The 9,288-nt window shown below is 46.5% G+C and overlaps 1 pseudogene; it reads right to left on the reverse strand.

The window, feature by feature from the left end:
* Nucleotides 1–5,783: 5,783 nt before the first annotated feature.
* Nucleotides 5,784–6,189, reverse strand: LOC128062360 (60S ribosomal protein L36-like; annotated as a pseudogene).
* Nucleotides 6,190–9,288: the final 3,099 nt, after the last annotated feature.

Below are 9,288 nucleotides of genomic sequence, written 5' to 3' on the forward strand. Positions count from 1 at the left end.
GGCAGGGAGAAGGGATCGTTCAGAGCAGCCAAAGAAACTCAGGGGGGTCTGGGAGCTCAAGGGTCAGCATCACAAATTTTCACTTTTTTCTCTCTTTTCTTTAAGAAGAAACTCTGCTTAGACAACAGGCCCTCCTTCACCAAACAGGAATTTCTATTAGCAATATGTTAGCAAGAGAGGGTCCTCCCAACTCCCAGCCCCATGGCCCAAACCCTCCCTAGGCGATGGGCAATTATGTTATGATAGCTTATGTAGCCGAATGTGATATATGCCGAATGCCACATGTAAACACTTGACTATACAGACTGCCCCCTCCTCTCCAAGTAAGTGCATTTATTTCCTGTATGTGCAACTGACAGATGACCGCAATAATGAATGAGCAGTTAGAAACACATTATGCTTGAGATGTCTTAACCTATTCCTGAATGCCTTCTATTTTCCAAAGGGGTGGTCGAGTCCTTGCCTAAAGCTCTCTGTCCTGGAAGAGCTGCAGCAGGTGGGGCTGGGCGCTGACCACTGTACCACGCCAGGGCGCACTTTTCCACTGGAGTCCACTTTCAATTGCTTCTGTGCAATAAAACCAAGTGCTTATAAAATAGAAATGTGACTGTTGTCATTTCTTCTTCTCCCCTGGACGGGCTGGGGGATGGGCAAGGGAGGTATTAATTTTACACCTGAGAATGCACGGGACTGGGAGGGAACAGGAAATCGTGCACGTCTGGGACTGGTTACGAGGCTGCTCTCAGGCTATTTCCTGGGTACACACCCAGGCACTGCTCAGTGCTTTGAAATCTTATAAACAGGTGGCCTGCTGTGGGGTTTCTCCACAAGATCCATGTACCACCTACATAAGCATCTGGGTATCTTATAAACACGCAGACTCCTTCATTCCACTGACCTCTGAATTAGAATCTGAGGGGTTGGCCTGGGACACTGCAGGCTTCACCGACTCCCACTTGGTTCTAATGTACACTTAAGTCTGGGGACAGGTGAGGTCCTGGGGACATGGAGCCATCTATTTAAGAGCTCTGCATATGTCCTTGTTTTGTAAGGAGGGATGAGCTTTCTGAATGAGGGGCTGTATGTAGCTAATTCACCTGTACTGAAGACTACAGTCACCACTATTGGGAACAATTTGTTAACAGTCGCCTAATTGCACTCCAACATGCTTCTCTGGACATGCTTTTGAAACCTGCAGTGCTCATGTGGATTTATGTGGGGTCTTCAGTGTAAAACTTTGACCTCGTGACTTACTTCTAATAACTAGAATATGGCAAAGTGATAGGATGTCATTTCTGAGAGTAGATTACAAACAGATTCTGGCTTCTGTTTTGCTTGTTCTCCATTGCTCTCTTACCTGGTCATTCTGCTGGAAGCCAGCTGCCATGTGGTAAGCTGCTCCGGGGATAAGGCTTCAGAAAGCCAAGAGCGGAAAGAGCCAATAGCCAGTGAAGAACAACGTCCTCAGAACAACAAGAAACCGAATCCTGCCAATAACCACGCTGTCGAACGTGGACAAAGATCCTCCCCTGCTGAGCCCCAGACGACACCCTGACTGTAGCTTTCTGAGAGGCCTTAAGGAAGAAGTGCCCAGCTAAACTGCACCTGGATGATAGATGTCTGCTGCTTTAAGCCACTAAGCTTTGGAGCAATATGTTACATAGATAATACGGCTTTGACATCACAGGGAAACATGATACGTATTAGAGTTACAATGGCTCTCTTGAATCATTGTCTCAGCCAATGTCTACAGAAGACACGAAGGGACTGGTCCAGACTAGAATCCAGGTGATCAGTTTCGGTCACCACTTACTGGGCACCCCCCAGGACTGGGCTCTGGACTACACATTTTATGTCCGTCTAATAAAAGAGCCCAGTGGAGGAAGCGCTGTTGAACTTGCATTTCTCAGTCGAGGAATCTGAGGCTTAGAGAAGCAGACCTTGCCCAAAGTCCAGAACCAGGAAGAGGTGGTGCATGGATTTAAATTCGGGCCTGTCTGAGCACAGAACCCAGGCTCATCCTTACTCAGCGGTCCGGCCGCCGTCCTCTCTGGGGATGGGCTACATGGCCACCCCTAAACCAGACGCTGGAGGTATTTAGATGGTCTCCTTCTCATGGTGGCCCCAAGTGGCACAGGCAGAGCAGAAGGACCTGACCATGATGCCCTCTCTCTTCTGCTGTTGGCCAGAGGCCTCTTTCCACTCCTGGCCTTTTGAAGGCTTATCCTCAGAGCAGCTTATCACATGGCAGCTGGCTTCCAGCAGAATGACCAGGTGAGAGCAAGGGAGAACAAGCGAAACAGAAGCCAGCGTCTTTTTAATCTACTCTCAGAAATGACATGGACATGCTCCAGTGCTGTAGGCAGGAGTCACCGGTCAGATACCAACCAGACGGCCTTTAACCATCGGCCAAACAAAATCACCCTCCCTCCGGGAGGATAACAAACCTTAGGAAAAACCAAGAGAGTCAATTTGCTATGGAATTGCTTGTCAGACGTTAGCGGCCTGGGGGACACGGGTGGAATGTAGATGGAGCCGACTGCTTTAGGATGTGCCCTTCCTGCTGGCTAGCTGTTAGCTCTGCAGACACAGCTGGGTTGATGAAAAACATCCTTCATTTTCCCCTAGGGAGATTTTTTCAGAAAGGAGAGGTTAGGTTCTGTCTGTAACGATAAACAACTACATCTCACCGGCTTAACACAAAAGAAAGCATCTTACTCACTCACACTATGCACCCCTGGGTGGGCCCGCACAGGTCTCTGTCCATGGTAGGTTGCTCACGGACCCAGCTAACAGGGGATCCATCTAGACCCAGGCTTCCAAGTTCACGGAGGCAGGGGTGAGTGGATGTGGCAAACCAGGCACGGGCTCACTCTTCAAGCTTGTACCCATAAGTGATACAGGTCTCATCTGGCAACATTTCATGGGCTAAAGCAATCCACGTGCTTTTATCCAACATCAGAGTGGGTGGGAAGAGTCGTCCTACCGAGTGTGGAGGAGGACAGTGGGAATTCTTTTAGGGGAAAACAAACTAGTTTAAGCAAAATACTTGCTACTGATATTTAATAATGATTCATATAACATTAGCTTACATAACCAAGCAGTTCAAGAAGGCTGACTTGTTTCACATACAGCTAGATCCAAGGGGGATTCTCAAGTGATGTCCCCAGGATGCTGATACTTGTTCTCCATCTCTCAGCTGTCTTCCTCCACAGAGGCTTCATTCTCAGGCAGGACTTCTCCAAGTGATCTCTAGAAGCTTCAGGCTTACATCCCATCTGCTTAGTAAACTCTGGAGGTCAGGGTTGGGGGTGGGAAAAACTCATTTTCAACATTCCAGGAAAAGACCAGGGTTTGTCCTTATTGGGTCCCTCAAACTGAAACTTAAGAGTTTGGGAGGTGTGTTCTGAAAGGAAATTAGAGGACTGTTAACAGCAGAAACGTGGGTGGGGAAGATCCTATGGAGAAGGGAACGGCTACCCACTTGTCTTCTTGCCTGGGAAATCAGATGGACAGAGGAGCCCGGCGGGCTACAGTCCATGGGGTCCCAAGAGTGGGGCACAACTGAGTGGCTGACCCTTCCACTTTTCCACTTCACCAGAAGGAAAAGGGGTGGATGTTGGGCAGCAACAACGATAAACGTCCACAGTGGCTTGAGTGCTTGTGGCAGAAGATCCAAACAAGCAGTAATACCCAGTCATCCGTGGGTGTGCAGAGAATCCTGAACTTCCTGGAACTAACGGTTGGAAAAGAAATCGAAAAAACTTTCCGGGAAGGCAACCTAATGAGATGTATCAAAAATCTTAAAAGGTTAGATACTATAATGAAAGCATGCCACTTTCAGCAAGGTATCCTAAATAAGCAGGTACAGAAATCCTAAAAATACAAAATCAATTCACTTTATGTTTTAGAAAAATGAAAAATATTTGAATATACAAATAATAGGAGATTGGCTAAATAAGTTACGTCTGTGTTAGTAAATGTGTGGCAGGAAAAAAGAAAATAAGTTTTAAATTTTAACAGTAATTTGCATCGGGCTTCCCTGGTGGCTCAGTGGTAAAGAATCCACCTGCCAGTGCAGGAGACAGGGTTTTGATCCCTGGTCCAGGAAAGATCTCACAAGCTGAGGAGTAAAGAAGCGCACACACCGCAACTACCGAGGCTGCGCTCTAGAACCCGGGAGCCACCACCACTGAGGCCTGTGCCCTAGAGCCGGTGCTCCTCAGCGAGAGAAGTCATCCCCAAAAGCCTGCAACTAGACAGCAGTCCCTGCTCTGTGCAACTAGAGGTGAGCCCGAGCAGCAGCAAAGACCCACATAATAAAAAAAAAAATGTAAAAAGTGATTTACGTCAATGACCGAACAGGTTACCTACAGAACACGCCATGCAACAGCAGAGTACACATTCCTTCTCCAGTACACATGGAACATTCTCCAGGACAGACCATGTATCTTAGGCCATAAACAAGCCTCAGTAAAGTTAAAAGGACTGAAAATGGACAAAGTATGCTTCCTATCACAACAGAGTAAAATTAGCAATTAGTAAGAGAAAGAAATTTGGGAAAGTCACAAATACGTGAAAATTAAATAAAACACTCCTAAAAAGCCAAAAGATCAAAGAAGAAACTGCCAGGGAAATTAGAAAAAGCTCTGAGATGAATGAAAATGAAGATAAAACATATGGAAATATATTCGACAGAGCTAAAGCAATGCTTAGAGTGAAACTTACTAGTTGTAAATGCCTCCATTTAAAGAGAAGAAAGATCCCAAGTCAATAATCTAATTTTCTACCTTAAGACAATGGAAAAAGAAGATCAAACTAAACCGAATGCAGGATTTGAGTAGAAACGAATGAAACAGAATTGAAAAATAAGAAAAATAATCAATGAAGCCAAATATTTGTTCTCTGAAAGATCAACCATACTGACAAACCTGTAGCTAGACTGATGAAGAAAAAAAGAGAAAAGACTCAATTATTAAAGGCAGTATTGAAAGACAGAACATCAACGCTGACTTCACAACAAGGATTAGTAGGGAATGCTGTGAGCAACTGTATGTCTGCTCATTAGATAATTTAAAGTGAACAAATTCCTAAAAAAGACATAACTACTGAAAACTGATTCAAGAGGAAACAGAAAATCTGAATAGACACGCTTACAGGTAGAGCAAGGCATCACGTAATGAATTACAAATTAGCACTTTGAAAGGGAGAGGGAAATGGCAACCCACTCCAGTATTCTTGCCTGGAGAATTCCGTGGACAGAGGAGCCTGGTGGGCTGCCGTACATGGGGTCACACAGATTTGGACACGCCTGAAGCGACTTAGCATGCATGCATGCATTAAAGAAGGAAATGGCAACCCACTCTAGTATTCTTGCCTGGAGAATGCCAGGGACAGAGGAGCCTGGTGGGCTGCTGTCCATGGGGTTGCACAGAGTTGGACACGACTGAAGCAACTCAGCAGCAGCAGTACTTTGAAAACTACCCACAAGGAAAGGTTAAAGCTGATGGCTTCACTGATGAATTTACCAAACATTTAGAGAAGAATTAACACCAACCCTTCTCACACGTCCAAAAAGTAAAAGAGGAGGGGACACTTTCTAACTCATCTTTGGAGGTCTGCGTTACCCTAATGCCAAAGTCAAAGAACCACAGCAAAACCACAAACTAATATCCCTTGCAAAATATAGATATAAAAATCCTCAGCAAACACAAAAAAGGCAAATTCAATAACATACTAAAAAAATTATACACAATGATCAAGTGAGATGATTCTTTTTTTTTTTTTTTTTTGGACAAGATTTATTGTGAACAGAGGGGAAGGGCTCAGTCCTTCTTGGCTGCCGCTTTCCTCATGGCGGCCAAGACGTTGCTCAGCTCCTCTCTCTTCCTCTTCGTGGGGATGTGTGTCCCCACCCTTTTCTTGATGAACTTGAGGGCCCGCTTGTCCTTGGAGACCTTGAGCAGCTCCATGGCTCGTCGCTCATAAGGGGCGAAGCCACACACCTCCCAGACCATGTCCCGCACGAACCTGGTGTTTGGTGAGACGCCCGCGGCGGCGGCTGTGCCTCGGCTTGCCCACGTTCTTGGTCACTTTGTGACCCTTGTTGAGGCCCACGGCCATGGGGTAGCGCAGAGCCATGGCTGTTGTTCTACAATGGCTGCCGCGGCGGAAGCAAGTGAGATGATTCTACGTAAGAAAATCAATTAATATACCCCCTTAACAAAATGAAGGAAATGAAAACAAAAAATCAAGATGCACATAGTATATTGTGGGCAAAAAAGGACCCAGCTGGTCAGTCTGACACCAAGCTATACCTCCTGACCACCACAGTACTCTTTGCATACTTGTGTTGCTGAAATGAATAAATGGCCCAGCAAGAGTGCTGGCTTGAAGCTATGCTAGCCTGAAGCTATTCTTGTGGAAAGGGAAGCCTTGGAAGCAGACAAACCTTGCTGGGCTCGCACCTTGGGTGGGTAGTTAAAGAACCCTGTGAGCAATGGACAAGTCATTTAACCCTCTGAGCCTGTTTCCTCATTTGTAAACATGTAGGGAATGTGTACGCTTGGCCATGTGTTGTAATTAAAACAGGACAGTGAATGTAAAATCATGATTAGCACAGGGCTTGACTCAAAGTAGACGCCTGACACCTCTTTGATCTCAACAGAGAGGCTGCTGAATACCATGGAAAGGCCAGAGCTGGGGCTATGCAGACAGGGAGGAAAGTTCCTTTGGAAGCCTAGGCAGCTCTGCTTCATTCTATGGATAAGGTTTTTAGCTTTGTGATCAGCAGGAATGCTCTTAAAACAAAAGGGGTCTTTGGAGTATTTGCAGAGAAAACAATTGGCAGGGGACAAGCTTGGAAAAAGGGACAGGAGAGACTGGTAGGAGATACTGAGAAACCAAGAATATGGGTAGCAGCTTTAAAAAGGCAAGGACGCTGGGCCGAGTCCGAGGTGTTAAGAGGATGACAGAAAGGGGCTGCTGTGTGGGATGTGGTCCAGCGAAGCTCCAGGCCAAGAGGGAAGCTTTGAGGTCCTCCCAAGCTAGGCCCCTTCCCCCTAATCTGCCTACAGGAGACAGATGGCTCGGTTCAGCAGCTCAAAGGGGCTGGATTGTCTTGGGCTTCTCACTAGTTTTGAAACCCTAATTCTTAAGGCCAAAGGATTCTTTTGTTCAGTTTGCTCCCTTGAAGAGGAGAAAACCTCTTCTAGAGGGTGACTGGCTCTGACATCTTCTGCCCAGGAAGCAGAGAGAGCCTCCTCCCAGCCCTCACAGGCTGTCTCTGCAACCTTGTCCCAGCTCTCAAGAGCTGAGCTTGTGTGCTGAGTCAGTCTGGCCACCTTCCAGTTGAGAACAGAGTGGAGGCTGCAATGCAGGGGCCATCAGAGGAACTATTTTTAGGCCCCATTTCAATCTTATTCAGCACAGGCGGTGAGATGCAAGGCTTGAAGGTGGCCAGACCGAGGGGGATGCCGGCGGAGATAGTCTCAGGCAAGTAAGTCAGGGAAAAGACAAAGAAATCTCAGTACAGGAGAGAAAGAAGTGCCCAGAGGTTCATGCCATTGTCCAAGAGGCAAGAGGCACAAGAGGGGTGCTTCTTACAGGGAATCATTCCTGCATTACTAGAGGAGTCATGAGAAAAAATGCGCAAAGTGCAGTGACTTCCAAAAAGAGACTAGGACAAAGCGTACCTGGGGAGCTCGTTAAAAATACACTTCCCTGGCCCATCTGAGGTCGACTGAGTCCAAATATTAGAGTGGGGCGTGGGAACGTGTTTCTAATCGTTCCCAGGGTGGGTGATTCTCGCACACAACACAGTTTGAGGACCCGTGGGCTGGAAAGCATCTACCTCTGGAATTTAAAGGAACGATCCAGGCCGAGGGGAGGGAGAAGCCCTGGAGGAGCCTTCTCTCTTCACTGGGCTCAGGGTTCTGTCAGTAAAGAGCAGGGCCCTGGGGAGGCCAAGAACCTCCTAGGTTCTGCCTCAGAAAATCCTTGTCACAGGGATGCTCAGAGATCAGCTGAGAAGACAAGAGGAAACAGCTCTTACACCAGAGGTCCACAGTATCCAAGGGTAACCGGTAAAATTCCGTTTAGAGGCGCCCTTCCTGGTGGTCCAGTGGTTAAGATTTCACCTTCCAATGTAGGGGGTGCGGGTTCAACCCCTGGTTTGAGAGCGAAGATCCCATATGCCTTGTGGCCCAAAAGCCAGAACATAAAATAGAAGTTAAGATTGTAATAAAATCAACAAAGACTTTAAAAATGGTCCATATTGAAAATAATCTAAAAAAAATTCCATTTATAATGGAAACCAAACTTCAAAGTGTGTTATGGGAAGGAAAAAATCCATGTGATTGGGACTATCATGGCAAATAAGATTTAAGTATATCGATTTTTTTTAATTGTTGTTAGATTTATGTATATTGAAAACTGCTAAGAGAATAGATCTCCAGAGTTCTTAGCCCCACACCCATCTCCTCCCTGCCCCATCTACGTAAGGTGATGGATGTGTTAACCTTATTGCAATAATCATTTCTCAATGTATCATGATCCCTCTGTACAACTTAAACTTACACAGTTATATGTCAATTATATCTCAATAAAGCTGGAAAAATAAAACTTTCATTTTCTAATTAGTGAACTTTATACCTGCAACTCTAAAATAATGCTTCAATATTTTTTACATCTTTGTATCTTCTTAAAATAATTTTAATGGAGGGCGTTGCCTATTTCCTCAGGACTTCTCTTAATCCTCTGAGAATCAAACCATTATTTCCTGAGGTTCCTATCGTGCCATCACCGTGAAGCCTCTCCTCTGGAGACACCTGCTCTCACGCTGCCAGAGCATCACTGGACAGCAGCTCTGCCTGAGATCCTCTGGTATCACTCTCATCAACTCCACGACACCCCACAAGATTCACAATTATTCTCTGGGACGTATCTGTCTGTTTTCGTTGCGCTGTCAGATGTTTGTAACATCCACCAGCCAGGGGAATCTGGCCGCTGGAGACACTGACGGGGTGAGGGACCGCGGGAAGAAGAGCTTTTGCTTTTTCTACTAGACTGCCTTTGGCTTCCCCTGCCACCCGCTAAGAGCAGGGACCTGGATGACAAACACGAAGGCAGTGAGGGTCTGCTGCAGAGCTGGAGTCGTTCTCACTCTGCCGTTCCCGGCCAGCCAGAGAGAGCTATCCACACGTGTGCGTTCACGCCGTGCCTCGCTCCCACCTGCCCTTTCAGACCAAAGCCACCCCCTCTCCCCAGGGAGCCGCAGACAAAGGCCAC

The sequence above is a fragment of the Budorcas taxicolor genome, chromosome 17 (genome assembly GCF_023091745.1).
Source record: "Budorcas taxicolor isolate Tak-1 chromosome 17, Takin1.1, whole genome shotgun sequence".
NCBI lineage: Eukaryota > Metazoa > Chordata > Mammalia > Artiodactyla > Bovidae > Budorcas > Budorcas taxicolor.